The sequence below is a fragment of the Bactrocera oleae genome, chromosome 4 (assembly GCF_042242935.1).
Source record: "Bactrocera oleae isolate idBacOlea1 chromosome 4, idBacOlea1, whole genome shotgun sequence".
Lineage (NCBI taxonomy): Eukaryota > Metazoa > Arthropoda > Insecta > Diptera > Tephritidae > Bactrocera > Bactrocera oleae.
Window position 1 is genome coordinate 36,404,781 of NC_091538.1, and position 14,756 is coordinate 36,419,536.

A 14,756-nucleotide genomic window follows, 5' to 3' on the forward strand; every position below is an offset into this window, starting at 1 on the left:
TTACTTCTTCACCACCGTTCTTCACAATATGTATCAAAATTTCCTTATCGAGGGCGGATTTATCGATTTTGACTGCAGTTCACACTTTGTAAAACGTTACGAGTTTCATGCTGTGCTAGTACTTTTGGTCGCCTTGGACGCGCTGAGATACAAAAACGCCAGTATGTTTGTAATTTTTTTATTACTCTTTGGATGAAAGAATTTGTTTTTCCTTCTTCGAAAAGTTTAACCAATATTTCACTTTCAAAGGGGCTTATTTTTTTCTTTTAGCCGGGGTCTGATTATCTAAATTAAATAACAAACTGAATAGAACAAAAATCTTTTCAAATTGCTACTTCTGCGAAAACAAATAAAACTATATCTTTCCGCCACTTTTGCATTTGGTATTCACGTAGGAAATTCCTATTTTACTACTTGTACGACTTTTTCTGCGTTGCCAAATTACTATTTTTTTGTATATTTGTCTATAAAACTTAGGTGGCAGTTTTTCATTGCTTTAAATAATAATAACCCAACGATTACCCTCCTCCCGCCCAACCGACGCAAGGGGCGCAATCCGCATACGTGCGGAATTAACCGAGTCAGAAAAGGCAAGAGAGATTTTTAAGTGTTGAGTCTTAAACTGCTCAGCTACAGAAACAAAAATTTCAACAGCTAAGATTTATAGTTACAATATAATAAATTGTTACATTTTCATTCATTAAGAGAAAACAATAAATTCTTTTTAATTTTGAAAAGTGAGGCGGATAAGTCAAATGTGCTGGAATGAGAATAAAAATCATGACATATACGGCGGAATGGCTCGTTTAGTTCAAAATTTGATCTACAGGATTTTAATAGTAAAGGTCTAAACTGCCTCGAAAAGCGAACCGGGATATTAAATTTAATTTCAGATAGGAGAAAATAATGCAAACTGCTCCATTCAAGATTTTCACTAATAATATTATGCCAAGCATTTCCCTACGACTAGAAAGTGTAGGTATTTTAATAGATAGATAGATAGATAATGATTGAGGTATGCACCGCGACCTATGGTCTATTGTGCCCTTCCCTAAGTCACAGCGACTCATCTAGCCCCAGCATATTGATGAACTCCAATATACTGCTAGGTGCTAATGAGGTGATGCGATCCCTGTTTGGAAACATGGATCCCAGGGCCTTGACTCTACGTCTGCAGACTGCTGTGCAGTCCACTAGTAGGTGTTCTGGGGTTTCCTGCTCCATGTCGCAGAACCGGCAGTTTGCAGAAGAGACCAAGCCCATGTTAAATAAATGCTTGTTAAGCCTGCAATGTCCGGTGTAGAACGCGACCAGAAGTCGGAATTTGTTCCTCGGGAGATTGATTACGGTTTTAAACCGTTTAAGCTTATAACCCCCCATTAGCAACTTGGCATGGCGCATGCCTTGGAGATGTTGCCAATGTCTCTCCCTGCCTGCTCTTTCCTCTTTACGGAGCAGGTCTTTAATGGTATGTGGACCAACCGCTACGAACGGTTCTGGTCCTACCATGTTTGTAGAGGCTGCAGAGCGGGCCAACTCGTCAGCAAGTTCATTTCCTGATATACCCCTGTGACCAGGCACCCAGATGAGGTGCACTCTGTTGAGACTTGATAGGCTGTTCAGCCGTTCTATACACTCCTGCACTATATGTAACAGTGTTAGCTCCGGCATTACTTCCAGTGCTGCAGTCGGACACGTACGCATCGTGCCCGACGCGCAGATGCAGGCAAGTCGTTGCAGCCTCGATAGTCGAAGTCCTACCGAGGTCTGCGATGCTTTGGAACCCCAGGCCACCGCTCCATATGTTATGACTGGTCTCACAATCAAGGTGTACAACCATCTGATAATCCTGGGGTTGCAGCCCCATGATTTCTCAGCAAGTCGATTGCACACCATGAGCGCTTTCGTAGCTTTGGCTACGGTTAGGTCTACATGCTGCTTCCACCGTAGAGTGGAGTCCAGTGTGAGGCCAAGGTACTTTACCGTGCTGGCCATCTCCAGCTCCGTACCACCTAGGGATAGGTTTCTGAGACTGTGGTTTCGGCAATCCTGGTGCACAGTACTGCTTCAATCCATCTGCGCACCGGCACCTCCACACCCCTTTTCTCTAGTGCTTTTGACACGCTCTCGTGTGACGTATTGTCAAAAGCACCTTCGATGTCAAAGACGGCGCATAACAACACCTCGACCCAGTCTAACAAACTTCGGATCTCTGAGGTCAGCTGATACAGAGCAGTATTGGTTGATCTGCCTGCTCTGTAAGCATGCTGCTTCGCGTGTAGCGGTGCAGCTTTCAGCACCTTCGATCTTATTTCGTGGTCTATTATCTTTTCCATACATTTACTTTGGGACAGAGATGCTGCCTCCGGTCCCCTGTGCACTGCTGCCTCCAATAAAAAAAAAATACAGCCGAATTTACCTCGTGGCTGCAAATCATCCAATGGGCACATGAGTCGCATAACACCCTGGATTAGGAGGTGGCAGCTCTTGGTTGTCGCACGCATGCGGCTTCTGACAACCCGCGTGAGAGGTGCTAGGCAGCACTTCTCACTCTGGTTGGGAGATGCCGAGAATGCCTTGCAACCTAAGCTCCTGCATCACGGCAAGTGCCTGCCATTCGCAGGAGAGGTAGATTAATAAGTTTTAAACGACTAGTGTATGGAGGTAGACTTACCCTAGAATCCCATCGGAAATGCGCTAATTCGAAAAAGAAAAATTGTTTTTGAACAGACTCTAACTTGTCAGAATGGATTTGGTAGTTAGGGTTCCATACAGCAGAGCCATATTCCAATATAGGTCTAACCAAAGTTGTATAAAGTGTTTTAGTAATATACGGATCTCTAAATTCTTTAGACCAACGTTTAACAAAACTGGGGACAGCCAAAGGACAAAAATTAAGCTTAGGGTTAACTCCCAAATCAACATAGTTAAAAACTTGCTCCAGAATATGGTGTTTTATTGCATAAGAAGAGGGGTGCATAGATCTACGGGAAAAGCACAACGTCTTGCATTTATTCAGATTCAATGGCAAATCATTTCTATCACACCATGCAACCATATTGTTTAAGTCTGTTTGCAACGGACACCTTTCCTCAGTTGAAGTGTATGATTTAAAAAGCTTTAAGTCGTCAGCGTATAATAAAATTTTTGAGAATTCAATTACTGAAGAGATATCGTTAATAAACAACAAGAACAGAATCGGGCCAAGATGACTACCTTGCGGAACACCTGAAGAAACATTAATTGTATCCGAAGGTGTATCCTCAAATATCACTCGTTGTATTCTATTATAAAGATAGGAAGCTGCCGATTGAAGAAATCTTGGCTGAAAGCCCAGTAGATCAAGTTTATGTATGAGAATCGAGAGGTTTACTTTATCGAAAGCTTTGCTCAAGTCTGTGTATATAACATCCGTATGCTTATGTTCCCTAAAACCCAATGATACATGGTTTACAAATTCAAGTAAGTTTGTTAGAGTCGATTTCTCTTAACGAAATCCATGCTGAGATGAGGAAAAATACGGAGAAATCGAAAAGGTTATATGGTCAGTGATGATAGCTTCAAAAAGTTTAGGTATAACTGATAGTTTTGCGATATTGGATCTAAATCCACTTTTATGCAAAGGAATTATAAATGACTGTTTCCATATTGAAGTAATGATTATAACATTTTTTGTTTAGGTCAAAATATTGTCGACGCAATACAGAATATTTAGAATAGTCGACAAGTGAACCAGTTTTTCTGCTTTTCAATTTATGTAACTCTTTCGAAAACCACGGACTTCTGCACTACAGAGTATAATAGTTTTGTTCACCTAACGGTTGTTTGTATCACCTAAAACTAATCGAGTTAGATATAGGGTTATATATATATAAATGATCAGGATGAAGAGACGAGTTGAAATCCGGGTGACTGTCTGTCCGTCCGTGCAAGCTCTAACTTGAGTAAAAATTGAGATATCTTTATGAAACTTGGTAAACATGTTTCTTGGTACCGTGAGACGGTTGGTATTGCAGATGGGCGTAATCGGACCACTGCCACGCCCACAAAACGCCATTAATCAAAAACAAATAAATTGCCATAATTAAGCTCCTCTATAAGATACAAGACTGTTATTTGGTACACAGGATCACATGAGGGAGCGGCATCTGCAGTTAAATTTTTTTTTAAGTGGGCGTGGTCCCGCACCCTAATAGGTTTAATGTGCATATCTCCTAAACCGCTAATGCTACAGTGTGAAAATAGTTGAAATCGGGTGGCAACTCCGCCCACTCCCCATAAAACGGGACTTTTAAAAACTACTAAAAGCGCGATAAATCAAGCACTAAACACGCCAGAATCATTAAATTTTATCCCTGGGATGGTATGAAATGACTTTATAGGAACCGCGTTCAAAATTAGTCAGTGGGCGTGGCACAGCCCACTTTTAGGTGAAAACTCATATCTTGAGATCTGCTTAACCAATTTAAACCAAATTTAGTACATAACATTCTTCTCATATCTCGAAATAGGGCGAAATCGGATTACAACTACGCCTATTTCCCACATAACACCATTTTAAATTCCATCTGATTCTTTCACTTACCAGTATGCAAATCAAGCAAAAATAATTATATCGGGTTAAAACTTTGCGTGAATAATACGTTTAAAGTATGCCACCTTGTGGCCAAATATTGTCTAAATCGAACCAAAACTGTTCAAGCCCCTAGGTACTGAATATGTGGACCCCAGTGCCTATAGTTGACCTTCTATCGAAAATATCGGTCAATCCACAAAGAAATCTCAAACGAGTATAATATTTGCTTTGCGAGAGTATAAAATGTTCGGTTACATCCGAACATAGCACTTCCTTACTTGTTAAAATTAGCTTTTGCAAAGTTGAACCGAGTACGGAAATGCTAAGGGATTATGCAATAGACTAGTAATAAAGCATTTAATATGATTATGCTCTAAAATTAAGTATATAAAAGTTATTTTTTAACAAAAGAAATTAAGATATTACAGATACTGCTTTGTACGCAGACTTTCTGGCGAGTGTATAAGGCTCAATCTTTGTTTGCCCGTTAAATAGTGTTCACATAGTTTTGTCTTCCTAATGTTTGCGTTTAAGGTTTATGACCAATAAATCCGAACAAAGAAAAAAAAGTGATTCTTCAGAATATTCCAAAACGTCGTTGTAATAAAATACACAAAAAAGAATTATAGATTTTTCGAGCTTCGCTTGAAAGTAGAACGAAATAATTTTTTTTTAAATTTGATTCTGCAGCATTACTTGAAAATACAAACATAACAGCAGCCGCGGGCATGATTTATGTATTCCTCTTTGACGACATGATTTACGTTTGAAGTTCGAAACAGAAATTGTATCAGTTTTGGGTGTCACGAAAACCAATTTTATCGGTTTTGTTCTTGATATATTCTTGATCTGGAGGACCTCCTCTATCCGCCCATATCCGTTTTATCCCCGAAATCCTAGGACGGTATTGTAAAGCCGACCCACTTTTAATAGCGATCTCATCCGAAATATTTGCTGCGGTTACTGGAGAATATCCAAAATTTTTAATGCCTTTTAATCCTTTAAAGGATGTATGTATAATTCTTATCTCCTTTGGTCTAAAGGATCCACTCATGTTCCAGAAATTGAATTAGAATTGCAAACTTAAAATCGGTTCAAAGCTTCAAATAAACCGATAATATAAACTCGTGATAATTTTTCGTAAGGTTTTCCACCTTTATAAAAATCACAAAAATATGTACTTCAATATGATTTTTGTTGGTTTATTTTTGTCTTTTGTCTCTAAAACACACATTTAAACATAACTTAGTGCGTCCTTAGCAACTTTTTCATATAAATACTTACAAATGCCCAATTATTTAAATTTCCGCAACTCGAAATTTGAACTCGATACCTCTGACCAGTGTGAGCAGTGTCTATATGCTCGGTCATAGCATTTGTTTAAGGCTTGTGTACTTAGTCCCAGTTTATACGCACACGCTTTTGTAACCCAAACCGATTTATTGTGTGGGAGGGGACGACGAGGAAAGCCAAAGGGACCGTCCCACTTGTGCTCGGGTGGCACGCTTTGTGTTCTTGTTTGTAACAGCTCGCTGCTATCCTTTTCAATGTTCTTTTTCGCTTTTAAATTCTTTGAATGGTTGCAAGAGCGCTCGGTTTCAAATGATTATATATTATACCATTCGTTCAGAAATTTGAATTCTGTTATCTATTTTTTGTATGTACAATAAGGAGAAAATTAAGATACTCAAAAATATTCAATTTAAATTTTTAAGAACATATAGCGGTATTAAATGTAATAATATAGGAGTATACATAAAAGAGTTCTAATAAAAATGGTAGTTTTACATTTTTACATTTACATAAAATATTAAGATGCTTTCATATTTATTTATTTTAACCGCAAAGGATTTAGTTCGAATGTCATTTTATTTAAAACAAGAATTGTAATTAATTCACTGATGTTTTAGAATAAATAAAAAAAAATACGCAGTAAAAAATTATGGACTTTTAATACTTCCCAAAATATTAGGAAATTCTTGTTATACAATTGGCCTTGAAAATATTAGTAGCGGTTATTGAATACATTCTGGTGGATTAGGGAATTTCCCACTTAAGTATTTCTTTGAAACTATTAAGCTGGTATTATGCATATTGTTTTACCACATTCTTCGTAATTCCCTGCAAGCAAAATGTGAGACCATCACATACAACTGAAATATGCAACACACTCTAAGTGTCGCGTAGCCGAAGCCCGCAAACATTTGCGAAAATTGTATGAAAAGAAATGACAGAAAAACTTGATTTGAGTTGCTGAACTCTGTTTGCTCGTGTGAACGCACAAAGTGACACCAAAAGAGAATTTGCCAATAATGAGGGTCAAAAGAGTACCTATATAAACGCATTATTACAGTCTATATATGCATATACAAGTATATTAGGATATACATACATATGTATGTAGGTATACAAGTATTTGTCTTCCCTTACATATGATCACCACCAGCGGCAACCGGTTGGTGTGAAAAATTATGAATGTTCGTAAATACCTTTATTCGCATGTATGTTAGCTATTTGTCAACTTGATAAAATTGAATCATGGATTTCTTGAGTTTTCATCTAACTCCACTTGCTACGTCGGCGGGACATTTTAGGTCTCAATATTATTTTATCTGATGATTTCAATCAAGGTGAATCTGCACCACTTTTTGAGTTACCTTAAAGTGAACAAGTAAGGAAGTTCTAAGTTCGGGTATAACCGAACATTTTATACTCTCGCAACTAACAAGGACCAAAGCCCGGGAAATTACTTCAGGTGTTTGCAAAATTTTATATTAAAGGAAGTATTGATCGGATTCAACCCATTTTTTACACCAGGTTTGACATATTATTATCGAGAGTTTCATTTGTTTATTTTATTATAGGAATTTTAATTATATATCTTACATATTGACCGATATTTTCGGTAAAAAGTCAACTATAGGCACAGGGGTCCACATATTCAGTACCTAGGTGCTTTGAAAAGTTTTGGTTCGATTTAGACAATTTTTGGTTACAAGGCGTATCTTTAAACGCATTATTCACACAAAGTTTTACCCCGATATAATCATTGTCGCTTGTTTTGCATAGTGGAAAGTAAAATAGTGTTATATGGGAAAAAGGCGTGGTTGTAATCCGATGTCGCCCAATTTTGCACTATAACATAGAAATATGAGAAGAATGTTATCTACCGAATTTGGTTGAAATCGGTTAAGCAGATCCCAAGATATGGAGTTTCACCTTAAAGTGGGCGGTGCCACGCCTAATGTCTAATTTTCAAGTCTGTTCCTATAAAGTTACCTCTTACCATCCCAGGGATAAAATTTAATTATTCTGGCGTGTTTAGTGCTTGATTTAGCGCGCTTTTAATAGTTTTTAAAAGTATCGTTATATGGGGAGTGGGCGGGGTTGTCACCCGTTTCACTCATTTTCACACTGTCGATAGGGGTGCTAAAAACATTTGTTGTAAATTCTATTTAAACAAAAAAATTTAACTGCAGATGCCTCTCCCTAACGTGATGCTGTATACCAAATAACAGCTTTGTATCTTATTGTGGAGCTTAGTTATGGTAATTTATTTTAAAACCAAGAAACATGTGTACCAAGTTTCATAAAGATATCTTAATTTTTACTCAAGTTACAGCTTGCACAGACGGACGAACAGACATTAACCAGGATTTCAACTCGTCTCTTCATCCTGATAATTTATATATATATAACCCTATATCTAACTCGGCTAGATGTAGGTGATATAAACAACCGTTAAGTGAACAAACCTATTATACTCTATAGCGACAGGTTGCGAGTATAAAAATGATAGAAGTAGACCTCATTCTGATTTTACACGGTAGATTGGTTCCTTATCTTTAAAATCTATAAAGTTTGTGAAAAATGTAGTATAATGTGTATTTACGCAAACATAGGTATTGAAGAAAAAACAAAAAGAGAGCTAAGCTTAAAAGTAATGTAAATTAAATGTATGGCAAGTTCAAGAACTAAAAATAATAATGGAAAACAGCTAGAAATAACTGAATGCATATAAAATATTGCTTTAGTTTTTCTTTTATCTTAACCGTTAAAGTTAAATTTAATGTAAAATTGGAAAAACAAATTTGCCTATAACATATATCTTTACCAGGTACATCTGATTGTAATGATAGTTTACAATTTATTAACACATTGCAAATTTGGTTGTATGCACGTAAAGGGGATCCCCTTAAATATATGCTATTTACAATTACTCTGACCTAGAAACTTGCATGTATCCACAGAAAGGGAATTTCCCTAAATTTGTGCAATTAACACATTTCGCAAAAACTAAATCTGACAAATAAAATTTAAGTCCAGAAATTTTTGAATCGTGTTAAAAATTTAAAAAAATTTTATTTTTAAACCGTGTTAAATCAAACCGTGTAAAAAAAGACCGTGTAGAAACAAAATGTACATATATCAATCCGAAGATATGCTCGCCGCAGTTTTTACTAGACAGATTTAAAATTTAGAATTGTTTACTTTTTTTAGTTTCCATAAAATATTAGTTACTTAATAAATGTACATATATTACCAGTGAGACCCAAGATGTCTAGCTCAAGACCTAGGTAAAATTTTGACAACATAGGTTGTGCGCCAGTCGGTAACATTTTTCCCTGTGTTGAGTTGAGGAGAAAAATTTTCTTATGGTGTAAAGAAATTTCAGAATTTGCTGTGCCAAAAAGAAAGTGAAATTTTGGCAGTTTAAGCTCAAAACAAACGCAGTTGATGAATGATTGTCTTGTTATTTAAATTAATAAATACATTCGTAAAATGAATTAAATGAAAAGCAAATACTCTGTTTGCTTATAACAATATGTAATATAAAAAGCAATATTATTTGAGAATTTTAGGCAACGTGCTAGACTACTACGACGCTACTTGCATTCGGCCCAGATATGTACAAGTTAATGAAATATTATCCTTTATTGCTTTACACAATTCCAAACGTTGTGTAAGTTATTGCGTTTGTTGAGAGTCAAAATACAAATATACCCATAAGCAACAAAGCTACAGCCGGCAAGCCGACGCAGCATAAGCGATAACGTAGACATTTGCAGCATAGTCAAATATCAGGATACCGCAGGCTGGTTTAGTATCTTCCGCTGGTTCACATATTTCGTGCCATTGATGATTGCGGAGAAATGGAAGGTGGCGAGGTGTGTCCCGTTCGTAATGATCTCTGAGCTATCGTCTGTACTGACCCTTGTTGTGCTCTCGTTGATAATTATGATTCCATCATATACCTATTTGCGAGATAGGCCTTAGGTGGCTTGACTGAGTACGGCAGGAAACCGCGCAAACGGATGCGAATGTTATTGTTACGCATTCGTTAACCGCTGGTACGTCATCGTTGCATTCGGCTACTGTGTCATCTTTCAGCTGTAGTGTTACATGTTGATGTGATACGGGGAAGATGGTGACTTTGGTACAAATAAATTTAATTTTAGGATCTTAATCTTTGATGCTTGAGTTAGGCTAACTATGGGGATCTCTACGGGGTGTTCCTTTAAGATTTTCTCCAAATCTCCATGATAAAAAAATAGTGGGATTTAATATGTAAGCATTAGCCAATATAATTGTCAGAATCAAGTTTGAAATCTGATTTATTAATATTATATTTTACGTCAGTAATATTTCATATAACTGCAGTGTGTAAACCAACTCATTCTTGTTTGCTTAATTTTATTTCATTTATCGTATCTGTAAGTTTATTATTTGCATCGATTAACTTTGACTCGGGCATCTAACTTTTTGAAAATCGACCGCATCTGGCGTGCCGGCTATTACCTTGAGTGCTGAGACCAAGAAATCCAGACTTCTTGCCATTCTATGATGCACTTCTATTACGGACAACAAATTTCTAATATGGTCTATATCCACGTCTAACAACTTTCGCATATGCCTTAAATAGTCCCTTTGTTCCCGTCTATCACCGGAATGTAATTGGAATGAGAGTCGTCGATTATCGGACAATATACGACCCCTGACAATAAAAGGACTACAAAGATAGAAGAAGAGGGAAAGATTGTTGTGTGCTTAACTATTAACCTTAGCCTGTGTGATTTTCTCGCGTGTAAGTAAAAGTCATTTCCTCTGTGCAAAGCGGTGTTAACTTATTTCTTAACCTTTTGTTGTTTTTTCGAACACTTTTTCGCCTAGTTCAAAAACTCTATTTTGCCAGTTCGGGTTAGATCTTTCAATGTTATCATGTTGGGCTTTTGCGATTTTATTTTTTATGGTCCGCCTGGATTTGCTAGATGCTGCATGAATCACATCCATCGGGGTTTTTCTTGTGACTGAGTGTATGGATCGATTGTAGGCTATTGTTGCCCTCAAAATTAACTCGGCTGTGTCATCAGAAATTTTTTTCTAGTTTAAAAGATCTAGCTATGTCCGCAAGAGTGCCATGGAAGCGTTCCACTTGTCCATTTGAACAACTGTGAAGAGGTGGTGCATTTACAATGTCTATGTCTTACCCGTTTTTTAACAGTGATCTAATTGCCGAATTGAAAGCGGCCTCATTGTCGCAATAAATTGTTTTTGTTTGAGGAAATAAATTTAGAAGTTGAATAATAAACATTTTTACATCCATTATCGTGCGAGACGCGATCGATTGTACAACGGCAAACTTCGAGAACTTATCAACGCAATTAAGGAACGATTTTTGGTCCGTTGAAAAAATGTGGAGCATACCTCCAGCATATGATGAAATTGGTGTCACCCCAAGCATTTGTTTCTTAGGGTGTCTGTCGTTTTCCGCTTTGGTACATGTTTTGCAATTGATCACCACCTCATTGGCTAATTTTGCCATTTTCGAAAAATAATAATCACGAAGATGGCTAAATGAGCCTACGTTGTCCCGAAAACTTACCCCAACACACCTCACACATCACTGACACGCAACATTCACCACATCACCTCTCGCAACATTCACCACCTCACCTCACGCAACATACACCTCACACAAAGACACTACCACCCAGGATACACAACACACCGGGCGATCACCCCACCAACCATCAACAAAACCACGGACACTAGAATCGTCTGACCACTTCTTCGTATTGAACTCGCAGCGAACACACCGTCATCCGTGGATTCCCGTCCTCGGTCGAAAACCTGCAATCGTGTCACATCAGCGGATCTGATCCCATCAAGTTAAATTTCTATATATAATCAAAAGCATTTATTATATATACATTTTTTTTCTCTGCGCTACGTCGCAAGTGATTGTGGTATTAAGGGAGTGATTAAAACCCGTAACTTTATTTATAAATAAAATTATAATTGTACTAAAAGCGAAAGGTGGTGAGTGTGTAAGTTTTTCTTTGAAAAGTTTGAAAAGAATTATTATTTTGAAAAGAATTAAATATGGTCCTTTGAGCCTAAAAGAAAGGCACTATCGATTTACAAAAAAAAAAAACCAAAGTTATATATTATATGTATATATGTATATGCAAAACGCCAAAGTGCAGCGAAACAGTGAAAAACCAAAAAAAAAAAACAAAGCTACCTAAAGTGTCAGTGCAGTGCAGTCTTAAAACAAAAAAAGCATCCAAAGTGCTGTGTAGTGTACTAAACATATAAAAGCATATCTACAGAAAGTTATATACATATACATATATACAAGGTGTTTCCCTTGGTGAACAAAAAAATAATAATAATATCGACTTAAAAGTGGTGTGACAAAAAACAGAAAATATTAGATAAAAACTTAAACTACATATTAATTTACATACAAATAATAACAATAAACAAAACGGGCGCGAAAATATTCCCAAAATCAAACCGGGCGCGATCCTAATAACAAATTTAATATCATACAAATATACATTCGGGCGCGGAGTAACAAAAAACACCACAAAAAAGCAACACCTAGCACACACAAAATCCAAAGGAAAGGACAAAGGAATTGGAAAGAAGCACAGAGGCACACATAGACGTACATACACGTAACTATTGTATATACACGCAATACATATATTCCCCAAAAGCCCTTGGAGGAAATCAAAGTGAGTCCATTCGATTCCTTTTTCTTATATTTATGCACATACATATATATTTATTGCGAATTGCAGTTTACATTTGTACAAAAAACTGTAATAAAATACCAAAAATATCAATAATCAATATCGTTCAATATCTTGGTAACGGTTGGCAATTTGGTATAACTTACCGGTTTTAATTGCGGGTTCAAATACCAAAAATCCGTTTATTGTAATATATATGTACAGTCATACACATTCATATATACGGCAGATATATATATGTATATAATATATAATAATTGACTACCTGTACCTGCTTACCTTCGTGTATTCAAACACAATATACAAAAAAAAAACAAATTTAAGTATTTCAATACTTACAAATTTTTCCGGCAATACCCCTTACGCTTTATTAAGCAGTAAGCAGGATTGCGTAATATATGTGAGCCAAGGTATAGTCAAACTTAAAGCATAGAAGGTAAAATAAATATACATACATACATACAATAAACGAAGTTATACGAAAAAAAAAAAATATATATATACATACGTACAAAAAGGAGTACATAGATTTACTTCTAAAGTATATATAACAATTACATATATAACATTATATACAGCGTGCATAATTACGTATACATACATATTTTTAAAGATGGCCATATGTTGAAGTGCACAAGTACGGACGTGTTTTGTGAGTGTCCCAACCTATGGAACATAAACAGTTTACAAAAGTGTTTAAAGTCCGCAAGTGCGCGAAAAAAAACAGACTGCAAACGCAACTAGCAAACCGGCACTAAATTGAATCGACAGAAAAGTCGTACGAGCGGTAAGTGCTATTTCTATTTCAAAATATTTATTTATTGTCGGGCAAAGGTCCGCACAAAAGGGAATACGCAAAGAGCGCTCTCTCAGCTGCTCATATTGCCGTCTCCCGTTTTTAATTCTTTTTACACCCTCTTGAAACCCACAATCCACATTGAGAGAAATTCCTGAAGCCTGATCCTGAGGAATCTCTGCTCAACACCAGCGCTAGAGGATTTCTGTTTATGTGGCTAAAAAATGTCAACTAAAGCAAAAACAGCAAATCCCATAGCAGACACCAAGGAGAAAAGTGAAATGGCTGGAATTAGTCCATTTACACGGAGCAGCAAAACTGCCCGATCACCCGAGCGACGGGTGATAACGCCCGGCGTACAATCGGCCAACACTGCAACGCCAACTGCGCTTGATATGACCCCTTGTAATAAACCAACGCGAACAGCTGATAATTTGATCGTAGTCAATCTGCCATCAACACAAAGCGACACTAAAACTGACCCCATCATAAACATGAGCGAAGGAGAGAACGTGCTCACTGCATTGGGAGTGCTCATAGATGAACTAATTGCTCTCACACATGGCCAAAAACAAAGACATGTGAACCAGAATATGAAAAATATCATTGATAGGATATCGCAGCTACAAAAACAAGCACTAGCTGAATTCAAAGAGTCAACCACCCACTCAATCATTCAGCCGAAAAGAGGCCGCACTATGCACACTGATGAACCAATAGAAGATGAGCACACGCAGCAACAAATTAAGCGAACATGCACAAACTCGCCAAAAACTCGCGCAAATACAAATTTGATTTGTCAAGCTAAGCGATCAATAATAACAAATGACCGCGCTATACCTCACACTTTTGAAGGCGCTGTAAATCCACCATCAAAGAGACCTAAGGAAACCCAACAAAATAAAGGTAATAACCCAAATGACCCTCAAAGTCCAAAAACACTGCCGTGGAATATTGTAGCTAGAAAAGCTAAACCGCAAACCGCAAAACCCCAGGCGATATTAATTTCTAAGAATGGAAATCTTACTTATGCCGAAATTCTTAGGAAAATTAATTCCGATTCTACTCTCAGCGAATTCGAAAAGAAAGTTACCCGAATTCGTAAAACACAAGGCGGTGAAATGCTACTGCAACTAAGTGGTTCAGCAATGTCAGCCGACTCGCAGGAAACAATGAGGAAATGCCTTGGTGACCAAGCAAATATAAAACTTCTGACCCAGGAGACACTTATAGAGTGTAAAGACTTGGATGAAATTACAACCAAGGAAGAAGTACTTTATGCTCTACAGAGAGAGTTGGGTAACAACTCCAGTATATTGGTGGAATGACACAATTGCAAAAC